This window comes from Orcinus orca, chromosome 16, assembly GCF_937001465.1.
Source record: "Orcinus orca chromosome 16, mOrcOrc1.1, whole genome shotgun sequence".
Taxonomy (NCBI): domain Eukaryota; kingdom Metazoa; phylum Chordata; class Mammalia; order Artiodactyla; family Delphinidae; genus Orcinus; species Orcinus orca.
This window is the reverse complement of record NC_064574.1, coordinates 25,387,152-25,401,225: the sequence shown is the minus strand read 5'-3', so window position 1 is coordinate 25,401,225 and position 14,074 is coordinate 25,387,152. Positions and strand designations below refer to the sequence as shown.

The following is a 14,074-nucleotide window of genomic DNA, read 5'->3' as shown; positions in this document are numbered from 1 at the left end:
GTCTCTTAGTGCCCATGAGTTGGTGTCTCTGGGCCATAAGTGTACTTAAGGGTGAAGTTTATGAGCTGAAGGCACATTTTTAACTTTCCTAGATATTGCCAAATTGTTTTCCAAAATAGTTTATCCTCTCACCAGCAGTGTCTGAGAGGGCTTGTTGTTCCACATCCCTGTCACCACTTGTCAGTCTGACATAAATTTTTGTTAAACTGATGGGTGTGCAAATCTCCTTGTGGTTTTAATCGGCCACCTGAAGACTCTTTAACATCTCTCTAGGAACCCTCTGCCCTAGCATCCACCCAGCTGCTATCTCCTTCCTCTCCTTCTCATACTTTTTCAGAGTTGACCCATTCTGTGTCTGTGCTTTCTCACCACCCACTCAGTCCTCAGCTGTGTGATCTCCACCCCCAGGTCTCTGCTGAAACTGCTCCAGCCAAGGTCAGCAGGGAACCTGGCTGAATCCAAAGGATGTGCCTCAGCCTGCATCCCAACTCACCTCACTGCTGCACACAATGTGCCCTTGGCCTCCACTTTCCTGACTCTCCTCCCACTCTCCACAGGGTAACTTCTCTGGCCTAAGCAACTTCCTATCCTTCACTAGCGACTTCAAGTGTTGATGTTCCTTTTTTCTCTTACTCTGCTCCATCTTCCAGGCCCATCTCACCCACAGTTATGGCTATTGTGACCACTTATATCCAGGTAATCCCAGTGTTCATGGAATAAAACACTGCCTTACCCCAGACACTGCCTGTTTCGCTTCTCAATTACATGCCCCTTCTCCCTGGAGTTACCACTACAGTGATTAATGTTTAATGTCTTTATCATTCCCTTGCTTTTTAAAAATGGATGTTACTACTTCTATGACTCTCCTAAATAATACACTGTTTAGTTTTGACTGTGTTTTGCCCTTGTATAAATGAAATCATACTGAATATATTCTTCTGCAAGTTGCTTTCTCATTCAACATTGCTTATGAGAGTCATTCATGTATATACTGTAGCTATGGTTCATTTATTTTCATTTCTGTTTAATCCACTTATTTATTCATTCTATTGTTGATGGACATTGGGTTGTTTCAGGGTTTTTTTGTTTTTTGTTTTTTATTTATTTTTGGCTGCATTGGGTCTTCGTTGCTGCGTGTGGGCTTTCTCCAGTTGTGGCAAGTGGAGGCTACTCTTTGTTGTGATTTGCGGACTTCTCATTTTGGTTGGTTTTTTTGTTGCGGAGCACAGGCTCTAGGTGCGTGGACTTCAGTAGCTGCTGCACGCAGACTCCGTAGTTGTGACATGCGGGCCCTGGAGTGCGCAGGCTCAGTAGTTATGGCACACGGGCTTAGTTGCTCCGCGGCATGTGGGATCTTCCCGGACCAGGGATCGGACCCGTGTCCCCTGCATTGGCAGGTGAATTCTTAACCATCGTGCCAGCAGGGAAGTCCCTGTTTCAGTTTTTTGCTACTACAAAGAATACTGCTCTAACATTCTTATGTATGTGTGTAGATCGATACAGATATAGATATAGAATTTGGGAGTTGAATTACTTGAACAGATATGCTCATGTCCAACTTAACTAGGTAATATGAAACTGTTTCCTAAAGTGGTTGCATCAGTCTATACTCTGACCAGCAGTGGATAAAAACTCTTGTTTTATGCCCTTATCAGCATACCAATTTTTTTTTTTCCAATCTGGCAGGTATGAAATGATTTCTCATTGTGGTTTTAATTTGCATTTCTTTGACAACTGTGACTAATGAGGTAGAGCATGTGTTCATATGTTATAACCCATCTGGGAGTCTTTGTCTGTAAAAGTTCCATTCATGTCTTTGCCTGTCTAAAACTAGGTGGTTTGTTTTTCTTTTCAGCTAATAGGAATTCTTTTTTTTTTTTTTTAATTTATTTATTTTATTTATTTTTTATTTTTGGCTGCGTTGGGTCTTTGTTGCTGTGCGCAGGATTTCTCTAGTTGTGGCGAGCAGGGGCTACTCTTCATTGCGGTGCATGGGCTTCTCATTGCGGCAGCTTCTCTTGTTGTGGAGCACGGGCTCTAGGCACACGGGCTTCAGTAGTTGTGGCACGTGGGCTCAGTAGTTGTGGCTCACGGGCTCTAGAGCGCAGGCTCAGTAGTTGTGGCACACGGGCTTAGTTGCTCCGTGGCATGTGGGATCTTCCCAGACCAGGGCCCGAACCCGTATCCTCTACATTGGCAGGCGGATTCTCAACCACTGCGCCACCAGGGAAGCCCAATAGGAATTCTTTACATATTCTGGATAATAGTCCTTTGCTAATTATATGTGATGCAAATATCTTCTCCAGGTTTGTGGTTTGTGTTCTCACCCTCTCTCTGTTGTTTTTTGATAAATAGAAATTCTTAGTTTTAATATAGTCAAATTTATCAATCTTTGCCCGTAGTGTTAGTGGCAGTTTTTGTCTTGTTTTAGAAAACCTATATACCCCAAAGTCATAAAGAATTTCTCCTATATTGTTATCCCAAAGTTTTATAGTTCAAATATGTATGTGGTGTGAGGTAGGAATTCTATTTCATTTTTTTCCCATAAGGATAAGCACTTGTCCCAGCACCACTTATGGGATAGTGCACCCTTCTCCCAGTGACCTATAGAGCCATCTCTGTCATACATTAAGTGTCCATAAATCCACGGGTTATTCCTACCTCTCTATTTTGACGCATTGATCTGAAATTGGGAAATCAAATTAGTTGAAATTACTAAAGATTTATAATAAATCTTGATTTGGTAGGGGAAGTCCTCCCACCTTGTTCTTCTTCAGGGGTATCTTGTGGGAGTTCCCTAGTGGCTTAGTGGTTAGGATTCTGGGTTTTCAGTGCTGTGGCCTGGGTTCAATCCCTGACCAGGAAACTGAGGTTCTGCAAGCCGTGCAGTATAGCAAAAAAAAAAAAAAAAAAAAGAGCATCTTGCACTGTCTTAGACATTTTAGAGTCACCTTGTCAAGTTTTAGGGGGAAAAAAGCTTTTCTGAATTTTTACTAAAATTGTATTAATCTGTAAATTACTTAGGGGGAGAGTTAACATCTTTATGTCATTGAGTATATCAACATTAACATGGTACATATTGATGTATATATTGATATATATTTTTATATACATATATATTTACATGCATTTCTGCACTTATTTATTTTATTTTGTGTTTTTGGGTTTTTTCTCTCTCCATTTATTTAGATCTTCTTTAGTGTATTTCAATAAAGTTATTTATTTTTCTCGGGACTTCCCTGGTGGCACAGTGGTTAAGAATCGCCTGCCAATGCAGGGGACACAGGTTCGAGCCTCATCTGGGAAGATCCCACACTCTACGGAGCAACTAAACCCGTGCGCCACAACTACTGAGCCTGCGTGCTACAACTACTGAAGCCCATGCGCCTAGAGCCCGTGCTCTGCAACAAGAGAAGCCACCACAATGAGAAACCCGCACACCACAATGAAGAGTAGCCCCCGCTCTCTTCAACTAGAGAAAACCCACCCAGCAACGAAGACCCAATGCAGCCAAAAATAAATAAATTTTTAAAACAAACTTATTTATTTTTCTCTATAAAGATCCTGAATATATTTTGTTAGATTGATTTCTAGGTGTTTTTTTATGTTATTTAAAATTTTTTTATTTTTTAGATGTTTGTGGCAGATGTTTACAAATGAATTGCTTTTAGTAGATTGATCTTCTGTTCAGCAGCCTTGATGAACTCTTACTTGCTTTTTTTTTTTTTTTTGCGGTTCGCAGGCCTGTCACTGCTGCGGCCCCGCCCCCAGACGCGCAGGCTCAGCGGCCAGGGCTCACGGGCCCAGCCTCTACACGGCACATGGGCTCCTTCCGGACCGGGGCACGAACCCGTGCCCCCTGCATCAGCAGGCGGACTCCCAACCACTGCGCCACCAGGGAAGCCCCTCTTACTTGCTTTTAAATACTCGTGTTGACTATGTACACAATCATATCCTCTGTAAGCAAGGATAATTTTGTTTCTTATTTTCCAATCCTGACACTGTTTTGTCTTTTTTTTCTTGCCTTACTGCACTGGCTGGACTTCTAGTACAACGGTAAATGGAAGAGGTGGACATTGGCCCCCTTATCTTGTTCTCCTACCTCTTGTGTCCTTCATCTGATTGACTGACTGGCACCTCCCTCCACCAAGTAATTGCATATTTTATCATCATCAATAGAGCTATAGGGAATTACCTGGCAGTCCAGTGGTTAGGACTCCAAACTCTCACTGCCAAGAGCCAGGGTACAATCCCTGGTGGAGGAACTAAAATCCTATAAGCCTCACGGTGCGACCAAAAAAAAAGAGAGAGAGAGCTATAAAATCCGTTCCCCCTCCCCATGACCAACAGCCTAATTCCATCCTTCATCACCTCCCAGCTGGATCAGTGCACCAGCCTCCTCACTGGTCTTCAAGCATCCAGCCTAGCTGTGTCCCATTCATCCTCAACCCTATAGCCAGAGTGATATATATATATATATATATATATATATATAGGCCATACCACGTGGCTTGCAGGATCTTAGTTGCCGGACCAGGGATCAAACCTGGGTCCGTAGCAGTGAAAGCATGGAGTCCTAACCACTGCACCGCCAGGGAATTCCCCAGAGTGATATTTTGAAAACACAAATATGCCTATATTTTCCTCCTGCTTAAAACTGTTCATTGGCTTCCGGTTGCCTAAAGCAGTGGTCTCTAAAGTGTCTTTTTGATCAGTTTTTTTTTTCTCAAATACTATTACATTCCTTACAACATGACTGACAAGGACAGGAGTTCACAGGAGGAGGAGAACTGTCAGCTTCACCCTTTTCTGTTTGTTCGCTGTTGTGACTTTAGCATTATCTGGAACTTGCCATTTCTTTGCAGGAATATTTTGAAGCCAATTGTCCATTTTGTGGGGCTAATATAGGAAAACTGGTAACATGATATTTATGTTTGCTTAGCCTGACAGAGGCACACACTACACACACAGTGTACTGCAGAATTCTGAAAGGTGGGGGTAAGGACCCCACTGCCCACCCCTCCCAGGTGTGGACCCCCTTCCCTCAGGAAGTCTCCGCTACCTCACATGACACTGACCTCAGACAAAGGTCAGACATACAGACCAAGTGAGAGTAATGGTGTCAATTACTGACAAAAATCCATCCTAAGTGTACATCGTGCTTTGGGAGATATCAGCTAAGGACATATTTGCTAATGTATGTATTTTAAGTTCATTTGAACAAAACTTTCGGGGATTGCTGGCCTCAGGAGAAGGTCCAAGCACCTTCCAGGCCCTCCTTGGTGTGGTCCCTGCTATGAACCTCACCTTGTCTCTTTGCCCCCAACAGTATCACAGTTCACATTATAGCAACTCAAAACTTGTGGATGGTTCTCCCACACCATGTTCTTTCCTGCCTTGATACTCTCTCCTTTCTCCCTGGATGCTCCCTGACCCCACACTTCCTGTCAAAGTCCCACTTGTCCTTTAAAGCCCAGCCCTTCCTTGACACCCCCGCCCAGGCCAGAATAGATGTCTCCTCTGTGCTCCCACAAAATCCCTAATGCAACTCTAGCACTGTATTTTCCACATTGTTTCATATCATCTTTGCGGGGAGGCGGGACTCTTTCTCTTTAGCCCCAGGATCCAGCACAGACCCTGGTTAATTTTTTAAAATAATAATATAAATATTAATAAAACCAGAAGTTGAGGTCCTTCATTTATTCATTCATTAGGTATTGCTCAAGTGCTACTAACTGCCAGGCACTGAGCTAGCTTCTGAGAATGCAGCTGTGATCAAGCCAGACACAGCCCCTGCCCTCATGGAGTTTGCATTCTAGTGGGCAAGGGGTGGAAAATAAAGAAATGAACAAGCAATTTCAGATAAGGATTTTTTTGTGCTGCCCAAAGGCCTTTGCACATGCTATTCCTTCTGCTTAGAAAGTTCTTCCTGACCCTTTGCATGAGAAGCCACTGATCTTCCTATAAATCAGGTGTGCCAAAATGTAGCTTTATTATTCTTTTTCTGTGACTCAGTGGAGAGAAGGAAGCCCTTCCAACCTGAGACTTCTGAAGTCCCTTCCAACCTGAGACACTGTGTTTCCCATTGCAGCAGTGTTGTCAGCCCTACTTTGATCCCTTGGGTTCCTAGGAAAATCATCCTGGGGAATTCCCTGGAGGTCCAGTGGTTAGGACTCCCGTCTTCCACTGCAGGGGGCACAGGTTCAATCTCTGGTCAGGAAACTAAGATCCTGCATGCCGTGCCTCGTGGCCAAGAAAAACAAAACAAAAACAAAAAAATCATCCTGGCACATAGTAGATGCTTAATTTGTTGTCTGATTGACTGGTTGAATGAATGAATGTAGTTACATTTTACCTTTTGGACAATAAATCAAATTTATTTTTCATTCTAACATAGAGAAGTTGAAAAATAGAGAACGGGGAAAAAAAGCATCTGTCTTAGCCTGAGTTTCATAGAAAGTAGAACTCACAACGTAGGTTTAAGTTTGGACCTTTAGGGTGTGTGATCCAGGGGTGCAGACTGAGGGAGGACGAGGGAGCAGAGCAGAGAATGACCAGGTGGACAGCTGTATCACTTGGCTAGCCACCGCTCTGGGCTGCTCTATCTTACCGTGGAACCACCTGAGGAACTGAATGAAATGTGTGCTACCCACAGCTAGCTACATAATTTGCGATGCCCAGTGTAAAGTGAAAATGCAAGGCCCTTGTTCAAAAAGCATTGGGGTGGCAGAATTCCCCAGCGGTCCAGTGGTGAGGACTCCGAGCTCTCACTGCCAAGGGCCCAGATTCAATCCCTGGTTGGGGAACTAAGATTCGATAAGCCCCAAGGCTCAGCCAAAAAAAAAGGAAAAAAAAAAAAGCACTAGGGGGAGGGGAGAGTGCCATCAAAGTACTAAAATACAGAAATACAGAAGCTTTCCTTCTCTTCCGCAGTCTCTCTCCTGACTTATCATGTTTCTTATTTGCTATTTAATGTCACAGTAAGTAAAGAAAAAATTTTAATTTAAACTTTACCATGCATCTTTATATTGTACAATGCAGTTTTTTGTTTGTTTGTTTTGTTTTGTTTTAGTGGTATGCGGGTCTCTCACTGTTGTGGCCTCTCCCGTTGCAGAGCAAAGGCTCCGGACGCTCAGGCTCAGCGGCCATGGCTCACAGGCCTAGCCGCTCCGTGACATGTGGGATCTTCCCGGACCGGAACACGAACCCGTGTCGCCTGCGTCGGCAGGCGGACTCTCAACCACTGCGCCACCAGGGAAGCCCTACAATGCAGTTTTAAAGGTAAATATAAGAGCATTCAGTTCATATGTAGAATCACTAAAATAACAGAATTTGTATTTCATAGCTTGTATATGCATAAGTGTTTTGTTCTAACCAGAAAGAGTAAACAGTGCACACAAAAAACTTCCTTTGGGACTTCCCTGGCGGTCCAAAATTAGGACTTGGTGCTTACCCCGGTGGGGGAACTAAGATCCTGCAAGCTGCATTGTGCCAAGGAAAAAACAAAACAACTTCATTTTACTTTTTGATATTCGCACATTATATGTGCACGTTTTATCAGCACTCTGCCCTCAGCTTACTGGTGAGTAAGGAAGGACCAAAAGGAAGAGGAACTATGGATTTCCCCATCTTTCCTTTCCGTCTACATTTTCAGTGTGTTTGGCTAATACAGAGTAACATGAGAAAGACATGGCAGAGTCCCTTGGTTGTTAAGGTTTTTCTGTGTTCAAATCAAGCTCTGGTTTGTACTGGTTTGTGCTCTCTTTGAGTCTTGCTGAAATCCATACATCGTGCTCTGCTGGAATTTTGCGTCCATGGGACTTGGAGACCGTGATATTCACGCAGATATACATCGTCTGTACCATCATTTGAGAGAAAAAAGGGGGAATTATTGATCCACCAGCTTCTGACCCCAACAGGTCCAAGTGTCTCCCCACAGGTCATTAACCTGCCTGAGCTTCCAGGAGATGCATGCAAATGCCCTGAGCAAGAAACCTTGGGAGGGGAGCTAAAGGTATGGGCCAGGCCTGGGGCAGGCACAGCCGGGGATGCCCTGCAGGAAACTAGTAGGAGCCTGTGCAGAATTGGTTTCCCCAGCAGGCCTGGGATGAGAGGCAGGTGAGGTGGAGAGAATCTGAAGTGGGGCAGAGGAGGGTCTGACAGAACCACACAATCCTGCACCCACCACCCCGACAGTGCTGTCACTGCTTACTGTATTTTTTATATTTTTCCTTGTCGTCTTTACCTTTAATATATATATTTATATATACATAAATATACTCATATAATTTTTATGTCACTATATGAGGATAATTTTCCTCCATTGTTTTGAGATATAATTCACATAGCATAAAATTCACCATTTTTAAATGTACAGTTCAGTCGTTTTGGTATAGTCACCGAGATTGTGCAACCATCACCATGATCTAATTCCAGAACATTTCATCACCCCATAAAGAAACCCTCTACCCATTAGCAATCCATTCCTATTCTTGCCTCCCACCAGCCTCTGGCCACCACTAACCAATGTATTTTCGTTTTTGATAGGTTTACCTATTCTGGACGTGTCATATAAGTGCAATCATATAATATGTGACCTTCTTTTCATTTTTAGTTGAGGGGTATTTTATATACAGTGATATGCACAGAACTTAAGTATTATCTAGGTGAATTCTGACAAATGCATACACATGTAACCTATACTCCAACAAGAAAAGTGAATGTGTTTGAGGATAATTTTTTTTTAAGTGTTCATTTATTTATTTGGCTGTGCCAGGTCTTAGTTGCCACTTGTGGGATCTTTTAGTTGTGGCATGCAGGATCTAGTTCCCCCACCAGGGATCAAAGCTGGGCCCCCTGCATTGGGAGCGTGAAGTCCTAACTGCTGGACAACCAGGGAAGTCCAGAGGATAATCTTTTAAAAGTGCACATAGAGGGGGCTTTCCTGGTGGCGCAGTGGTTAAGAATCTGCCTGCCAATGCAGGGGAGATGGGTTCGAGCCCTGGCCCAGGAAGATCCCACATGCCGCGGAGCAACTAAGCCCGTGCACCACAACTACTGAGCCTGAGCTCTAGAGCCCGCAAGCCACAACTACTGAGCCCATGCGCCACAACTACTGAAGCCTGTGCGCCTAGAGCCCGTGCTCTGCAACAAGAGAAACCACGAGAAGTCCGCTTACCGCAGTGAAGAGTAGCCCCCACTCACTGCAACTAGAGAAAGCCTGCGGGCAGCAATGAAGACCCAACACAGCCAAAAGTAAATAATAAATTCATTAATTTTTTTAAAAAGTGCATGTAGAGTGGACATGTCACACCACTCTCATGGAGTAATAGGGGTTTTCCATTTTTTCACTACTAGAAGTACAGTGAGTTGTTCATTCATGCAGAATTTCCTATATATTTTGGATAATTTCCTTGGGAAAAAAAATCCTAGAATTTAGAGTAATTTGACCAAAGGACAGAATCATTTTTAAAGATTCTCCTGATTTTATTGCCATATTGTTTTCTAAAAGTCATCTGTTTGTCACTGCATGTTCATCATCATTTATATTATCCTTGTTTTCTTTCTTTTTTAAAAAACAGTTATTTATTTTTGTCTGCGTTGGGTCTTCGTTGCTGTGTGTGGGGTTTCTCTAGTTGTGGTGAGCGGGGGCTACTGTTCCTTGCGGTGTGCGGGCTTCTCATTGCGGTGGCTTCTCTTGTTGTGGAGCACGGTCTCTAGCTGTGCAGGCTTCAGTAGTTGTGGCTCGCAGGCTCTAGAGCACAGGCTCGGTAGTTGTGGTGCATGGGCTTAGCTGCTCTGCGGCATGTGGGATCTTCCCAGACCAGGGCTCGAACCCATGTCCCCTGTGTTGGCAGGCAGATTCTTAACCACTGCACTACCAGGGAAGCCCATCTTTTTTAAAAATTTATTTTTGGTTGTGCTGGGTCTTAGTTGCAGCTGGTAGGCTCCTTAGTTGTGGCATTCGAACTCAGTTGCAGCATGCATGTGGGATCTAGTTCCCTGACCAGGGATCAAACCTGGACCCCCTGCATTGGGAGCAAGGAGTCTTAACCACTGTGCCACCAGGGAAGTCCTGGTGGACTTCTTTTGTTTTCTTTTTCGCTAATTTAGTAAGTGAAAATGATACATAATTTAAATATACATTTCTTTATCATCAGAACAAAAGTGTCCTGCTCCAGAATAAGCCTAGTGAGAACCTCCCACTGAAAATTTAAGACTCCATGCTCCCAATGCAGGGGGCCCAGGATCGATCCCTGGTCAGGGAACTAGATCCTATATGCATGCTACAATTAAGAGTCTGCATGCCACAACTGAAGAGCCTGCATGCCGCAACTAAAAGATCCTGCGTGCTGCAACGAAGATCCTGCACGCAGCAACAAAGATCCCACATGCCACAACTAAGACCCAGCACAGCCAAACTGATTAATTAATTTTTAAAATACTTAAAAAAAAAAAGAAACAGTAGAGAGAGAGTCCATGGCCCCTTTACCTGGTTTCCCCCAATGGTAACATCTTGCAAAACAATGTACAAAATCACAATCAGGATATTGACGATGATACGGTCAAGATACAGAACATTTCCATTACCACAAGAATCCCTCATGTCACACCCACTTCTCTCCTATTCCTACCCCCTTCTGAGCCCCTGGCAACCACTAATCTGTGGTCCATTTCTATAATTTTGTCATTTCAAGAATGTTATATAAATGGAATCATACACTGTGTGACCTGTTGGGATTGGTTTTTCCACTCAGCATAATTCTCTGGAGATTCATCTGGGTTACTGCATCTGTCAATAGTTCAGTCCTTTTTACCCCTGAGTAGTATTCCGTAATATGGATGCACTACTTTGTTTAATCAGTCGTCTACTGAAAGACATCTGGTTTGTTTCCAGTTTTTGACTATTACAAATAAAGCAGTTATGAATATTTGTGTACAGATTTTCATGTGAATATAAGTTTTCATTTTTTAGGGATAAATGCTCAGAAGTGCAATTGCTGGGTTGTATGGTAATTGCATGTTCAGTTTCATGAGAATAAGTTGACAAACTTTTCCAGAGAGGCTGTACCACTTTACTTGCCCACCGGCAATGAAGGAGTGATTCAGTTTCTCCACGTCCTTGCCACCATTTGGTATTGTCACTATTTTTTATTTTAGCCATTCTGATAGATGTATAGTAATACTCATGTGGTTTTAATTTGCATTTCCCTAATGGCTAATGATGTTGAACATTTTTTTCATATGTATATTTGCCATTTGTATATCCTCTTTGGTGAAATATCTCTTTCATGTCTTTTGTCCATCTTCTAATTGAACTGTTTGGAGTTTTTTTTACTGTTGAGTTTTCAGAGTTCTTTATATATTTTAGATACCAGCCCCATGCTGTATGTATAGTTTGCAAATATTTTCTCCTATTCTATAGCTTGTCCTTTTATTCTCTTTCTCTCTCTCTCTCTCCCTACTTTTTTTTTTCACCATGCTGTGTGGTTTGTGGGATCTTAGTTCCCCAACCAGGGATTAAACCCAGGCCTACGGCAGTGACAGCACCAAGTCCTAACCCCTGGACCACCAGGGAATTCCCTTTTATTCTCTTAACAAGGACTTTTGCAAAGCAAAAGTTTTCGATTTTGATGAATCCGATTATCAATTTTTTGTTTTATGGACCATGCTTTTGTTTTTAAGCTAAGAATTCTTTGCCTAGTCCTAGATCCCAAAGATTTTTTCCTATGATGCTTTCTAAAAGTTTTATAGTTTGCATTTTATATTTAAGTCCATGATTCATTTTGGGTTAATTTTGGTATAAGGCGTGAGGTTTAGTTTGAGGGGTTCTTTTGTCATTGTTGTTTTTTGTTTGTTCGTTTACTTGTTTTGCCCATGAGTTTTCAGTTGTTCCAGCACCATTTGTTGGTTATCTTTCCTCCACTGAATTATTTTTGCACCTTTGTCAAAAATCAATTGGGCACATTTATTTCCATCTATTTCTGAGTTCTCTATTCTGTTCCATTGATCTATGTGTCTGTCCCTACAGTCTTGATTACTGTAGCTATTAAGTCTTGAAAGCAAGTTAACTGATTTCTCCCATTTTATTCTTCTTTTTCAAACTTGTTTTAGCTGTTCTAGTTCCTTTGCCTTTCCATATAAATTTTAGCATAATCTTGTCTATATCTACTAAAAAAAAAATCTTACAGGAATTTTGGTAGGAATTATATTAAACCATATATCAGTAGGAATTATATTAAACCATATATCAGTTTGAGGATATTGATTCTTCCAACCCAAGAACATTGTATGTTTCTCCATTTATTTAGATCTTCGTTTTCTCCCTTATCAGTGTCTTGCAGTTTTCAGCATACAAGTCCTGTCCATATTCTGTTAGATTTATACCTAAGTATTTCTTCTTCTTTTTCTCCTCTTCCTCCTTCTGAATGATATTGCATTTTTAGTTTTGGTATCCATGTGTTCATTGCTAATGTATAGAAATACCATTGATTTTTGTGTGGTTCTTTTATATCCTGCTGATATAAGATTACTCTTGCTGAACTTACATATTATGGAAGCTTTGTTTTGTTTTTGGTAGATTCTTGGAATTTTCTATGTAACCAATCATGTCACGTACAAATAGGGACATTTTATTTTTCCTTTCTGATCTGTATGCCTTTTATTCCTTTTGCCTTACTGCAACTGACTAGAATGTCCAACACTGTATTGAATAAGAATGATGAGAATAGACATCCTTGCCTTGTTCCCGATTTTAGGCGGAAAGTATTATCTTTCACCATTAAGTACATTAGCCATAGACTTCTTTGTAGATGCGCTTTATCAAGTTGAGAAAGTTCTTCTCTATTCCTATTTTTCTAGTGTTTTTTTAAAAAATCATGAACAGAGTTGAATTTTGTCATGTGCTTTTTCTGATATCAGTTGATCTCATGACGTTTTTCTTCTTTAGACTGTTAAAACAGTGGATTACATTGATTGGTTTTGAAATATGAAACCAACTTTCCATCCTTAGAATAAGTCCCACAGTTATTTTAATTATTACTGAATTCTATTTGCTAAAACGTTGTTAAGGATTTTTGCATCTATATTCAGGAGGAATATTGGGCTGTAGTTTTCTTTCTTTGTATGTCTTTGTCTGGTTTTGGTATCAGGATAATATAGCTTCTTAAAATGAATTGGGAGGTGTTCCCTCCTCTTCTATTTTATGGAAGAGATTGTGTAGAATTAGTGTTAATTCTTCTTTAGAACTTTGGTAGAGGGAATTCCCTGTCAGTACAGTGGTTAGGATTCCGCCCTTCCACTGCAGGTGGCGCAGGTTCCATCCCTGGTCAGAGAACTAAGATCCCACAAGCCATGTGGCGTGGCCAAAAAAAAACAAAACAAAAAAACCACTTTGGTAGCATTCTCCAATGAAACTATCTGGGCCTGGAAATTTCTTTAAGGTTTTTAAATTATGAATTCAGTTTCCTTAATAGTGTTAAAAAATAAAATTCAACTGAATTAATTTTAAAGATCTTATTGGGGACTTCCCTGGTGGCACAGTGGTTAAGAATCTGCCTGCCAATGCAGGAGACATGGGTCAAGCCCTGGTCCGGGAAGATCCCACATGTTGCGGGGCAACTAAGCCCGTGTGCCACAACTACTGAGCCTGTGCTCCAGAGCCCACAAGCCACGACTACTGAGCCCACGTGCCACAAATACTGAAGCCCACGTGCCTAGAGCCCGTGCTCCACAACAAGAGAAGCCGCTGCAATGAGAAGCCCATGCACCACAACAAAGAGTAGCCCCCACTCGCCGCAACTAGTGCACAGCAATGAAGACCCAACACAGCCAAAAATTAAAATTAAAAAATTAAAATTAAAAAAATAGAAAGTTCTGTTTTAAAAAAATAAAGATCTTATTGGCTTTACTCGATGATTCATGAATCAGGCAGCATCCCATCTGGCAGACAGAAAGGAGCTCCAAGGAGCTATACAAAATCAAAGACTTTTATAGGCATAAGGGAGCAGGACAAGGAAATTAAATTTTCCTTTAAGGGATGTTAGGGTCCATCAGGCATATTACCTCACTAGCG

General features: G+C 41.9%; 2 protein-coding genes across 2 annotated transcripts in view; one reads left to right on the top strand and one right to left on the bottom strand.

Moving 5' to 3' along the window:
• The window catches only part of PXMP4 (peroxisomal membrane protein 4), a 772,061-nt gene that overhangs the window by 584,147 nt on the left and 173,840 nt on the right, over nucleotides 1-14,074 (bottom strand). The gene's annotated exons all lie outside the window — the stretch shown is intronic.
• The window catches only part of ITCH (itchy E3 ubiquitin protein ligase), a 180,536-nt gene continuing 170,223 nt past the window's right edge, over nucleotides 3,762-14,074 (top strand). Inside the window, exons 1-2 of the mRNA XM_049698921.1 lie at nucleotides 3,762-4,150; nucleotides 7,115-7,281. The gene's annotated coding sequence lies outside the window, so the exon portion shown is untranslated. The remainder of the gene's footprint in view (nucleotides 4,151-7,114; nucleotides 7,282-14,074) is intronic.